Source organism: Ochotona curzoniae, unplaced genomic scaffold (genome assembly GCF_017591425.1).
Source record: "Ochotona curzoniae isolate NIBS_2020 unplaced genomic scaffold, NIBS_Ocur_1.0 scaffold_3208, whole genome shotgun sequence".
Classification (NCBI taxonomy): domain Eukaryota; kingdom Metazoa; phylum Chordata; class Mammalia; order Lagomorpha; family Ochotonidae; genus Ochotona; species Ochotona curzoniae.
Genome location: NW_024467106.1, coordinates 43,045,038 through 43,059,448, shown reverse-complemented (window position 1 = coordinate 43,059,448; position 14,411 = coordinate 43,045,038).

Genomic DNA, 14,411 nt, shown 5'->3' with positions numbered 1-14,411 from the left:
TGGGTTTTGCCCGCTGGCTGCGCAGCAGTGAGATTTGGGGTCTTGAGAGTCTGGGATTAGCAACTAGGGACATCCATGGATAAGGCCACAGTAAATGTAGATGAGGAATGAATCCTGAGGGACACTCAATGAAAGGGTCACTATACTTGCAGGTAAACAAGGGGACTGAGATATGGTGGTTTGGAGGGGGAGACTGGAAAATCTGTATGGGTCATATTCATGCACCAGCCCACATGGGGATTCAGAATTGGGCTTGTTAGCATAAAACATTGCTGACCACCACATGCCAGTCCACATGAAAGTTATGGCCGGGGCCCAACTAGCAGGATTAGACCCCAGTATCTGAATGAATGTCAAAACAGCTGACAGGTCACATTAGGCAGGGGCATGACACTAACCAGCACACAGGAGAACTAGGTCCAGGGGTAGATTCTATGGAGATGTGTGGGCCTAACCCTGTGAAAATACAAGTCCTGCTGGTTAATTCAAGAGTTGGGGTGGTGATGGGCTAAGCTAGGTGTGACCATGGAACCTGCCATCACTTATGGGTAAAGGAACTGAAAACAGTCTGGTCAGGTCAAGGCAGCAGCACCCACATGTGCATCCTGAAACAGGGTGTGGGATGGACCAGGTCGCAATATTCACCAGCTCATACAAAGCCAAGACGGAAGGGCCACACTATTTTGCACACTGGCTTAACACCTGCTGGCATGTATGAGAACTGGGTCTGGGAGTGGGTCAAGTGGAGGAACTTGGGAAACTCCCCTGGTAGGTCAAAACTCACTGATCACATGATTCAGGCCTGGAGGTCAGGCAAGTTGGGTAAAGTAGCTCCGACTGGTGGCTAATGTGTGGGTTCATTACGGAACGGGGCAGACTGAGCAGGGCCAAGCAAGCCTTAACTCACCAGCAAGAACAGAAATCAGGCTGGAGCACAGATCATGCTGATTTTCATGAGTCAGGGATGGGGAAAGACTGAGCAGAATCAGGTTCCATCTGTCAGTGAGAATCTGGACCTGGGGGTAGGCCAGATTAGGCCAAGCTACAGCATCTAAGGCAAAGACCAAGACAGTGAGGGCTTATGCCAAGCTGGGTCAGCGCAAACACTGGCATGCATAAGATCTGTGGAGGGAACAGGCCTGATTGGGGACCAAGGGGGATTACTGGGTTTCATTGTGCTTGGAGTGGTGAGATCAGCAGTAATCCTGAACTTTGAACTATTGAATCATCATGAGCAGGACCCTCAGCATGCCCCACATTGGGAACACTGGGGTGGTTCTGGGTGCAGAGAACCCTCCATCCCAGGGTGCAGAGGCATTTGGGAGGCTGGGTGTGGCTTCTCCCTTTGTCTTCACCCTTCCAAGAAACAAGAAGGAAAAATGAGAATGCGGAAATAATGGTTTCACCCACTTTCCTGTAGCCCTTGACCCTATCACCCTTATCAACTATGTAAAAATCAAAATATAATTTTAAAAAACAAGTATTATATGAACATCATTTCATATTATAAGTATCTTTAAATACATGCTTGTTTCTTATAGATGTGTGAAGAAAAGCCTTAAAGTGACATAAAACTATTTCATCCCCCTTTTTATTATAAGAATACTAATGATTTTGTGTCAGATGTTTTACATATATTCATTTCCTTGTCTTGTAGGGAAAACATTCCAAGGTCCCAGTATATGACTGAAATCACAGAAAATATCAAATCTTATCAGTACTTACACTTTCCCTATACATGCATACCTATATTAGCTTAATTAATAAATTAGGCATGGGACCTAGGGGTCGGGGGTGGCTGGAAGCCCCCCATGGGGTGGCAACCCTGGGAGGCGCCCCAGGAGGGCCTGATCCGACACTGGGGACTCAGCAGACCAAGACCACTGCCGAAACACAGTGACTGAGTCCTTGGCTTTAGGCGGGCAGTGCACCAAATGGTGCCAGGCTCTGCCTGCTGGTTGCCCAGCAGCGAGCTCTGGGGGTTTGAGGATATGAAATTACTGCTTAGGGACTCCTATGAATAATGCCAGCTTTAGTGTATGTAAGAGATGAATTCTGGGTGATTCCAAGTTTCAAGTTCCTGGAACGTTCGAGTAAGCGTGGGGACTAAGACCTGATGGTTTCGAGAGGAGTGTCCATAAGATCTATTTGAGCCAGAGTGAATCACCAGCCAAATTAGGAATCCTGAGAAGGGCTATTAGCATAGAGCATCACTGACTACCACACACCAGTCCATACCAAGCTATAGATGGGGGCCTGTCTTGCTGGGCACCATTACTTGACTGGGTGGTGGGACAGTGGACTGGTCAAATTTGGCAGGGTCAAGACACTTAACAGCATGGGAGAGAATTTGGTCCAGGGGTAAACTATATGGGGGAAGTGTGGGCCTAACCCTGTGGAAATACAAGTCCCACAAGTTAGCTCGCAAGCTGGGGTGGCAAGGGACTAAGCTAGGAATGACCATGGCACCTGCCATCACTTATGGGTAAAGGAACCAATGGCATTCTGGGCAAGCCAAGGCAGTATCACCCAAAGGAGCATCCTAAAACAGGATGTGGAATGGGCCAAGCTGCAACTGGAAGAGGGCAGACTGGGCAGGGCCAAACAAATTTCAACTCTCAAAATAAAAAGAACAGAAATTAGGATGGAGCACATGTCATTCCAACCCAGGCTCTTACAATAACTGGTATACAGGAGACAGGGATACTATGCCACAGCATTGAAGACAAAGGCTGAGATAGGTGAGGGGAACACCTGTGGGCCTCATGTGAGCTAGATCAGGGAAGGGCCTGAATGGGCCAACTGTTCCAAATGGTGCAAGCAAAATTAGAGTGGGCAAGGGTTGGTAGGGCTCTGCCACATCATCAGATGGCAGAGAAGGGCATCGGGGGGGAAATTATGTTAAGTTGAATGCCAGAACCACCTGGAGAATATGCAATCCAGAAGTTGGAGTGGCTTAGTAGGGAGACAGTGGGCACCTCCCTCGTGGGTAACCACTCCCACTGGAGAGCATGAAAACCAGGACAGGGGCAGGGGTGGCTAGATAGAAAGGCACCTGCCAGTGTGTGTGGGGGCTGGATAGTAGGGTTGGTTGGGTTGAACTAGGCCGCAATGCCCATTGACAAGTATGAGAGCTACATGGAATGTGGAACAGACTGAACAAGCCTGTGCGGTACATACTTGCATGCATGGTGACTAGGGAAGGGAGCAGACCTGGTGGGGGTTATAGGGAGTCACCCCAACTAGGCTGCAACTCCCACTGGTTTGAGTGAGGGCTTTGTATGTGCTGGGCAGAACCAGGCTGGACTGCAACACCCATTGGTTCCAGTGGAGGTCAGGGCTGAAAACAGAACCAACCCAACAATTGCAACCACCAACTGAATGGGGCAATGGACTGCGCCAGGCCCTGTGCTTGCTAATACATACAAGAATCTGGTCTGGGAACACCTCAAAATTTCTTTGGGCATCCCCTCAATCAAGCTTCCAGACTCAGATCCCTAACCATCAAAAGACAGAGGACAGAACAAGTCAATCAACCACCTCAGGTATATGTTGGCAGTGAAGAACTGGGCAAACGGGGACTCTATAATGGACTATGTTAATCAGTGGATTCTTCAACCTCATCGTGCCTGGAGTGGTGAAAGTAGCAGCAATTCAGAACTGTTGAACTATCAAAACCACTTGAGCAAGACCCTCAGAGCATGCCCCACATCAGGGACCTGGGGTGGGTGGGAGACTGGGTAGGGCTTCTCCCTTAAAATTCCCTTTTACATCAGATATATTAAGGAAACAATGCGAAACCAATTGTCTTGCCCATCTTCCTGTAGTGCTTGAACCTTTTTACCTTAATTATGTCAAGATTGCCAAAAAAATATTTATTTTTAATTTTTTAAACTATTTTTTAATAATCTTACCTAGTTGATTAGGATACAAAGGGTCAAGGGCTATAGGAAAGTGGATAAGATCATTGTTTCCACACTAATATTATCATTTTTCCCTGTATCTGGGGTCAGGGGAGAAACAAAGGGAAAAGCCCCACCCAGCTTCCCACCCATCCCAGATCCCCAAAGGGAGGCACACCCCGAGGGTCCTGCTCAAACAGTTTTGATAGTTCAATAGTTCTGGACTGCTGCCAATCTCATAGTTCCAATCGCAATGAAACCTACTAGGAGTCCAATGGCTGACAGTCTCTTCATGGTTGGGGTTCTAAGATCAGCAGTTCCATTGGAGGGATCTCCAAAGAAACTTCATCTGAGATGATCCCAGACCTGATTCTTGCATGAGTTTGCTAGTACAGGGTCTGGCACCATCCATTGCACCAATCAGCTTATGCACATGCTGGTCATTGCGATTGCTGGGTCAGTTCTGTTTCCAGGCCTGTCTTCCTCATGAACCAACAGTACTGTAGTCCAGCTCGATCCTACCCATTTCATACTTGGTCCTCACACAAACCAGCTGCAGCCTAGTTGGGGTGACTCCCCATAGCCCCCACCAGGTCTGCCTCCTACCCTGGTTCCCATGCTTGCCAGTATGCAGCATGTCCAGTCTGTCCCACCTCCCATTAGCTCTCGTACTTGTCAATGGGCACTGAAGCCTAGTTCAACCCAACCAACCTACTACCCAGCCCACACACACACTGGCAGGTGCCTTTCTGTCTAGCCACCCCTGCCCCTATCCTGGTTTTTATGCTGTCCAGTGTGAGTGGTAACCCTGAGGGAGGTGCCCACTATCTCCCTACTAGGCCACTCCCACTCCCAAATTACGCACTCTCCAAGTGGTTCTGGCATTTCACTTGACAGAATTAGCTCCCAGTGCCAGCCTCTGCCAGCTTATGCTGCAGTTAAGCCCAACCAACCCTTGCCCCCTCTAATTTTTGCTTGCCCCAGTCGGAACAGTGAGCCCACTGTGGCTCCTCCCTTATCTAGCTCACATGAGGCCCACAGGTGTTATAGCCCTGCCTAGTCTGATCTGCCCCCATCCCAACTCATGCTTTCCAATGGAAGCAGTTGTCCAGCAGGGGAGCCCACCTTCCCCTGTCGAAGATTGCCAAAAAAATTTTAAACAAAAAAGAGGCACAAGAGCTTAACAATTATAGTAATATGAATCAGTAAAAATCATATGAATCTGTTCTTTCAAATTTTGCACTATATTTATCCTTCACATGATGGTGTGAGATGATACAATATCTACATTACTGATAAAGTGAGATGATGTAGCATCATGATGCTGTGTTAGCCTACATTTACATGCTGCCTGAACCCAAGCACTGTGATACCACAACAATCTGATTTTAAAGAAAATGGCCACTAAGTGACTAATGGGCAGATAGTGTACACAGCATGGACATGTTGGATAAAAAGATGCATTTCATCAGGTGGGATAGAGCGTGATAGCATGAGATTTCATCACACTACCCAGGATGATATGTAATTTAATATTTATAAATTGTCTATTTCCAGAATTTTTAAGCAGTGGTTGACCACAAGTCAGCTGAATTTATAAAACCAAAACTGTGGATAAGTGTAGGTTACCGCATTACTAATTGTTTACAAAAACTCTTCCATATACATGCTATTCTTTCAGTATGAATCTGAATACTACAATGTTACATACAATAAAATCCTAGTTTTCTTTTCAAAATGTGCATTTTTTGCATTTAATGCACAAAATTATCTAGTTTAATATACTTACTCTTGTCACATAAGTAAATGAGAGCTTTAAAATATCTTCCTTTCACTCAAGAAATAAACTTCTATATTTGCATTATGATCAAAATAACAACCTCCCAGTTTATAAATATTTGCCATTACCATTTCTGTACACTATTATTACCAGCCCAATTATCTGAAATTCAGTCTGAACCAATAAGTACCCTATCATTTTAAGATCCCCACAAACCTCAAATCAAAAAGCCAGGAAGCACTAATGACAAAAAAATAAAACCCTCTCCATATGTTTTATTCACCCATACTTGTTTTTTTTTTAATTTATGATATTGATTCATAGGCACAGAGATTCTCCCACCTCCTTAACTCCTCTCTCCCTACTGATTTCTCCCATATTATTACAATAGTATAGTCCTTCATAAACAGTTGTAAGCCCATCATTCTGCCGTTTAAGTGTATCCTGACATTGTAGTTGTAGACAAGGGCAGAAAGTTCAGCAGCCTATTGTCAAGGTATATTTAACAGTTTCATTGGGAGTCCATCTTTGATTCAGGAGTAGAGATGCATACTACAAAATATCTTCATTTCTCAATATGATAATCTTATACAGTTTCTCCAGATGACTATATGTACAGGTATGTTATCTACATATATACTGATCTTGTAGTGTGCATGAAAGCTGCCTTTCAGAAAGAACATGTGATATTTGTCCTTTTTGGGTTGGCTTATTTCAATGAGTATGCACTTTCAGATTCAGTCCATAATTTAAAGATAACTTCAATTCAGGCAACTGCACTAAAATGGACTCCACAGACACAGCAAAATACCTTTTCTCTAGTGTTCCTTTGAAAAAAAAAAAAGAAAAAAGCTTGCTTTTATATAATCTTTTTTCCTTATTGTTACATTTTTAAATGGAGTTCAATGTCACTTATTCTGAAAAAAATAAATGGCAAAAAAAACTGCAATGTAATCAGTATCATGAAAGGGAATCTCACTACAAAAACTTTCATAGTGAAATTCCATTAGATAGAATTATATCCACATTTATTGGGCAAATTTTATTTAACTTATTACAAAGTAATAAAAACCTATCTCATTTTGAAATATCAAAACTCAGCCCAAACTTAATAGTCATTGTGTGAGTTTGCTAGTAAAGTAATTTCTGTTCTCTTCCTCAGCATGTGACTCTCTGGATACCTCTTTCAATACACTGAGCATCAGGGATTCCCACTGGCTGCACTCTAACCTTGAGTCCTCCTTAGTGAAAATGACAAGACTGACATCTCTGTGTCCTGGGAGCCTGCCCAGTGTTTGTATTTTTAGATAATAGACGGATGAGCAGGCAGTCAGTGTACTGGGAGGATGCACCGTTGAAGGAAAGAGATTTACAATTCATCGGGAAAAAGGAAAATGATTGATTTGTTCAAACATTACTAGAGCCAAAGGGAAAATATTAGGTGGCTCTGTGGCGCAATGGATAGCGCATTGGACTTCTAGTGATGACAAGAGCAAAGGGAAAATATTTAGATTCTCTTTTTTTTGTGGATCCAATCAAAGACTCAAGAAGTTTTGGTATCACTGTGTTTGGAGTATTTAGAAGTAAGCCGGACAATCATGAACCAAAAAAACCCCACACCTTTTTTGAGCTCTGTGATATTGGTGTCTCTTAACAGTTATCTTAGCCATCTTGCTCAGGTCCATACTCAAACTAACCCACAAGAAACCAAAAGGCAGGGAAGGGCCAGGATAATAAAAAGGATTCTTTAATCTACCAGAATTCTTTAAAATCTCTTCCCTCCACCCGTAGGCTGAGAATTATGAGGTCATTCATTCCCTATCGGATCTCCCACACAGGATGGAAGAAGCCCAAATCCTTCCTCGCAGGATCCAAGGTCATCAGAACAACAGCCAGGAGCCCTGAGCAGTCATCCGAGACAGAGGAACAGTAAGCTTCTTTCAGTACTCAGGAGAGGAGCTTTCTCTAGTCCTTAGTTCCAACTTTGGCTCCCCACCCTCTCTTGCAATGACCATCAGGCTCGCTCAGGAGCCCTCCCCCCCCCCCAAAAATTAGATCAGATAGACAACAATAAGGAAAGCTCAGAACACACAGGAAACAGCTTGGACTCACCTATACCTTACTAGGTAGGACACAAACATCAGTTACTCATCACTAAGGTATGGAAGATTTCTCTGCACACCCCTAAAACTGTTCTGTGCCTCAGTTATTAATATTTGGCATATCTGAGGAATAAGCCTGTTTGGACTAGCCTAAAATTCACGAAATTCAGTAGAAACAATGCTTGAATACTATAAGCTCTAAATATAAAAAGAAAAATAGACATGAGAAAGCTGAATAATACCCTATAACTATTTTAAGGTGTGTAGCAGCCAGTTGTGTATAAACTAAAATTGAAATGTCAATGAAGTAGTCACAGGATGTGGTTTAGAACTTGCATTTTCTAACATATTGGTCACTCAATACCATGTCAATTAACTCCATAATGTTGTAACTTGTTGTTGAAGTTGTATAGTGGCTTTTCATTGGAGGGGATGATATTCTGCCAGCTCTACTTTCAGACCAAGGATGGTCTCCCAATGAAACTGTTGAATTTATCTGGACAATAATATGCCGGACTTTCTACATGGTCCTTGGCCACAATGAAGGAATCAGGACTGGATATGAACTGTACTACTGCAATAATATGGAGTAATTCAATATGGTGGGAAGGCTTTTTGGAGGGGTTGGGGGAATCCCAGAGCCTATGAAACTGTGTCATAAAATGAAATAAAGAAAAAAAAATTCTTCACTCCAGAATTTGCTGCACCACAGGTCAAAAGACAATCTCTACTTTCTCTGGTGCATTTTAAAGGGAAAAGTACAATTTTTACCTCTGATACCTTATTTTTTCATAATACATTAGTAATACTTCATACTAATTTCATATGAATACATATTAATAGAACAAGAGCAGATTCAACGCAATTCATATATATTTTAATGTAATGATATCCTGTTCTGTCTGCCACGCCCCATCCTTCTCTTTTTTTAGTTTTTTAGAAAATGCTTTTAACTTCCACTAAAGGGATTAATGTTCCCCTAAAGAGATGAACAAGAAAGAAACACCTTGGCTCAGCAGGGCTGTAGACAAAGGCTATAAACAATAGTCACATGGAAAGATGACAGTTTACCCAAAATAAGGCCAATTTTAAAGTAATCGCTGACCATTTAAAAAGTAACATTCCTAACCACAGTTAGACAAGATATAAAACAAAGATTTGACAAACTACTCTTGTAGCAATAGTGACAGGCACACACATTTTGTGTGTTTGGTTTTTCCTTTTTAATTTTAGCTTCTGCATTTAATAAAAAACATGTGGTATTTTTTCTGAAACTTCACTCAGTGATATCCTCACACTGCATCCATTTTGCTATAAACAGTATGATTTCATTCTTCTTTACAGCTGAAAAATATTCCATTTGGAGTATATACATATTTATGTACCATAATTTCTTTATCAGTTCATATAACAGATACCTTGGTTAACCTCATATTTTGGCTATTGTGAACAGTGCTGCCATAAACAGTGATGTAGATATCTTCTTAAAACCTTTCAAGTATAAAAACAGTAGTGAGACTGCTGGATCAAATGGCACGTCTTTTTAATTTTTCAAAAAATGTCCATACTGTTTTCCACAGTGAATGCTAATTTACATTCCCACCAGCCATGTACAAGCATTCCCCTTACTCCACATCCTCACCAGCATTTGCTACTCTGTCTTTTGGAGAACAGCCATTCTGATGGGAGTGAGGTGATATCTCACTGTGGGTCTGATCTTCCATTTCCCTGACAGATGGTGATGTTGAGCTTTGTTTCATATTTGTGTCTATTTGAATTTGGGAAGTGTTTGTTGAAATTGCCCATTTTTTAAACTGGATTGGTTACTTTTTTATTGTAGTTTTGAGACTCCTTATACTTTCTTTAAAAACAGAAACAAAACAGATTTAGTTACTTGGAAGGCAGAGTTGGAGAGACAAGGAGAGATCACGAGACAGAGCCGAGATCTTCCATTCACAGATTCACTCTCTAAATGACAGTAATGGCCAGAGCAGAGCTAATCAGAATCCAAGAGTCAGAAGCTTCTTTCAGTCTCCCACATGAGTGCTGGGGCACTAAGATTTGAGCTCCACTGCTTTCCCAGGCCTTAAGTATGAATCTGGATCAAGCGGAGCAGCTGGGACACCAACTGGCACTCACCAACACTGCAGACAGAGGCTCAGCTTACTGTTTGCAGATAGCATGATTCTCTTTATAGGGCAACCATAAGACTCTACTGAGAGACTATTGGAACTCATGTAAGTTTGGCAAGGTTGCAGGGTAGAAAAATCACCACACAAAAATCTAAGACCTTTGTATACACAAGGAATTCCATCACTCAGAACTTGTAAGATCCATTCCATTGACAAGAGCTGAAAAAAAGCTGAATATCTTAGAACAAATTTAGCGAAGAATGTGAGAGACCTTTATGATAAAAATTACAAGATATTAAAGAAATAGAAGATATCAAAATATGGGGAAATCTATGCTCTTACATTGGAGGGATTCATATTATCAATTCATATTACTGGAAATATTAACTTCATATTACTTAAAGTAACTTAGATTCAATAGGATCCCAAATACCTATGACATAGTTCTCAGATCTAGAAAAAGATGCTGAAATTCATATGGAAACACAAGAGACCCTGAATAACTAAAACAATCTTAAACATCAAAAATAAATCTGGATGAATGGCCAGCATGTGGCCTTGTGACCGGATTCAGTATTGCAGCCCCTAACCCAGCCAGGGGAACCACACGAAACAGCTGACTGCCCCTTCTAACTGCCCAGACCCTGTGTCAGTGCTTGTCACATGGTGGTTCCCAACCCCGTCACCCAGGGCCCCTGCCCTCCACCCCCTCAGTACATGCCGATCTGTGATTTCCAGTGGCCCAGGCAACAGCCAGGGAATAGCCGAGACCCTCCGAAGGGCTAGCCCCGAGCCCACCTCAGTGGAATCTGCGGAGTCTCCCACCCGCTGTGGACTGGTTCTGGATGGTTAAGTCCGAGGGGTCCCGAAGAGGTGCCTCTGCCCCAGTAGCAGCGTTGGTGGGGGTGAGGGCCCCACGCATGCAGAGCCTTAAAGCTACCACAGGCGTGCCCAGCTGCTTTCCTGAACAAGTCCTCAGGGCTTGTGACCACCGCTGGGCGGGAGCCGATGCAGCCAGCCCTGGCATCCACGGGACACTGGGTGTGTGAGTGTGTGAACCCCTCCACAGCCCCAGGTCTTAGCCCCGCCCCTGTCACGGCAACAGAGCAGTTACTGACCTTCAGTTTAAATTGTGTACATTTTTTAAATTGTAAGATTTTTATTGTATATTGATGCATAGTGTGATTCAATAAATTGCTTGTAATTTTAAAACTGTTTAATATTCATAATAAATATAGTTATATATTTAAAAATAATAAATCTGGAGATTTCATAATAGCAAATTATAATTGTCTTGTAGTATGACAGCCTGAAACTGGCACAAAAACAGACATTAACATCAATGAGGCAACATACATATCCCAGAAATGAACCCACACGTCTAGAGCCAACTGATTTTTGACCAGTGAGCTGAAATCAATCTAGGGAGAAAGCATAGTCTTTCTAACAAATGGTGCTGGAAAAATCGGATCTATGTGTGGAGAAACAAGACCCTTACCTTACACATTATACAAAAATCAACTCTAAATGGATCAAGGATTTAAATCTATGATCTAATACATAAAATTAATGAAGGAAAAAAATAGGTAATACTCAGACATGGGTGTCTTGAAAGACTTCTTGGAAAATACCCCAGAACCACAGGCAATTATGGGGGAAAAAATGGCAAATAGAATTTTATCAAGCTAAGAAGCTTCTACAAAGGAAATTGTAAATAAAGTGAAGAGGCAGCCAACAGAAAATATTTGCAAACTATACAAGTGAAAGAAGATTAATTACTTCTTTCAAGATTTATAAAGACTTCAAGAAACTCAGCAACACAAAAGAAACAATCTAGATAAGAAATGGACAAAATACATGAATGGCATTTTCAAATGATAACATTCAAATAGCTAACAGACATATTAAAAATTGTCAGATTCTATAGTTATCACAGAAATGCAAATGAAACCTATGAAATTCCACATCACCCCAATGAAAAGGGTTATCCTACAAAAATCAGAAAATATTGGCAAGGATGTGGGAGGAAGATATCCTAATCTACTGTTGATGGAAATGCAAATTAGCACAATCACTTGGAAGACAGTGTAGAGATTTCCCAGATATCTGAAAATAGACCTGTCATATGACCCAGTCATCCTACTCCTGGGAATTTATCCAAATGAAATGAAATCAGCATATGAGAAGTTATTTGTACCCCCATACTCACAACAGCACAATTCACAATAGCTAAGATATGGAATAAACCCAGATGCCGATTCACTGATCAAGGGAACTTGGGAGGATTCCCCACAATTGAACTGCTGGACTCAGAATTTCAACCATGGAAAGAATGGCAGGATTCGTAGACTGATCTTAAGTGCATGTGTCAGAACTGAGCCTCCTCAGTGGATAAGATGAAGCAGTGAACAGCACTCATACATGTTCATGGAAGACATGGAAGCCCATTCAGGCCTTCAGAGGGCATATGGTACCATAGCAAAGGAAGGAGGACAGAACAAATTGGACAACCACACCAGCCAAGCATTGACAGCAAATATCTGGGTGAATAGATTTTAAGGTTGACTATGTCAGCTGATAGAACTTGGAAGGATTTCCTGATCCTTGGATTGGCAAAATTGACAGCATTTCAGAACTACCAAACCACTTGAGCAGAACCCTTGGAGCACATTATGATACACTATGATACATTATGATATACTATTCAACCATAAAAAGGAAATCTTGACTTTTGTAATTAAATGTATCCAGTTGGAAATTATGCTTAGTGAAATAAGCTAGTCCCAAAAGGACAAATATGTTTTCTCTGATTTATGCCATTTAATGTACAAGGCACAAAATAATTTATATAGAGAGAGAATATATGTATGTATACGTGTGTGTGTATATATATATATGATGCGATTTGTGAGATTAACTTGCTAGGATTTAATTACTATTAACAACCCATGCCTATATTCTTGAGTAATAGGAATTTTTCTTCCTCTGCTTATTATATCCTGATATATTTACTCATTGGTGTGTTAAAAGCTTGTGATTATGAAGTGAAAAAAATATATATCATTGTAATAATTACGGGGAAAAGTTAAATGGATAGAGACAGGGAAGGAGGAACAAGAATAGAAGACTGCTATGCTCATAAATCTGTACTATGAAACATGAAACCTACTCACTTTATATAAATAAGACTTTAAAATCAAAAATACACCTAAAACATGTTATCTTTCAACATGAAATCAGCATGAAAATGAGTAATAAAGTAAGATTTTCTTCGAAATTCAGTAGGAGCGCATTTTTTAAATACAACTCAATTTGCAATTTGTGCTTCATGCTCACAGTAGACACATGATAGCTTTCCTATAGAAAAGTACAGGTCTAGAATGTCAAGATACAAATAAAGAAACTATAAGCATTTTAGGTCCTAAAAGCTTTCTCTCAAAAGTAGAGGAAAAACCAAAAAATGCATGAAAATATTTTTGTTGGTTAATGGGTTGTTTCTTCAATTCTGAAATGCCTTCATGTGACATGATCAGAAACATTAAAACACCTGAAAAGTTAGCTTTCCATAGTCCATGTCAATCTATAGCACCAAGCCTTGGTTGTCTACATCTGTAATACTCCCTACTTCTTTCCTGTCACTCCTACTTTCCCAAAATGCTTATTTCTTGTTTGGTAGGCAGAGAGAAAGTGCCTGTTGAAGGGTGTACTTCCCAGACTTCCAAAAAGGCTTCTCTAAAACCAAGAGCCAGATATCTATCCAATACAGGAGGAAAGAACCCAACTACATGAGCCATCATCTGCTGCCCTGCTGCTTCCCGGGTTCTACTTGGTAGGATGCTTGAATCAGGGGCCAGAGCCAGGAGTCAAACCCAGCCATTCTGACGGGCCAGGAGCTCCCAACAGGAGACTTAACTGCTCTGCCAGAATCCCACCATCTTCCCCATCCACCTTCTTTTTTGTATCTCATTCCTCAAGATTCGTTTTTGATGTCAGAATCCTTATTATCTCCATGAAGCTACAAATGATTTTGCTACTAGAGAGTATACATGGCATATGCCTTTACTTTTTTAGGAATGCTTGATTGGAATTCCCTTGAACAGTTCCCAACTTACAAACCTTAATGCTAAGAATTTTCATGGTTGCAATCAAACCTGTCTATCAGAATAGACATCACCAATGAATAGAGTTACTATTCGTTGGTATACTATAATTTACCGCTTTGTTGAACTTCCAATTGTCTTCAAAACTGATCTGACTAGAGTACCGTCTGTATATGTCTGGCTTGTCTCGCCTCTACTGCACTCTTTGGGAACCTTCTGCTAAGCCCAGCCTGAGACAGGCTGTGAAAAAAAATTTTCACTTGACAAGGTAGAAAGTAATCAATTTCAGAAACTGGAAGATCTGGCTTCTAATTCTATTTCTGCCACTAACCATCTACACCACATTGGGGAAATCCTTTAGCTCTTGTGGAATTCAGTTTCTCTATCTGTAATAG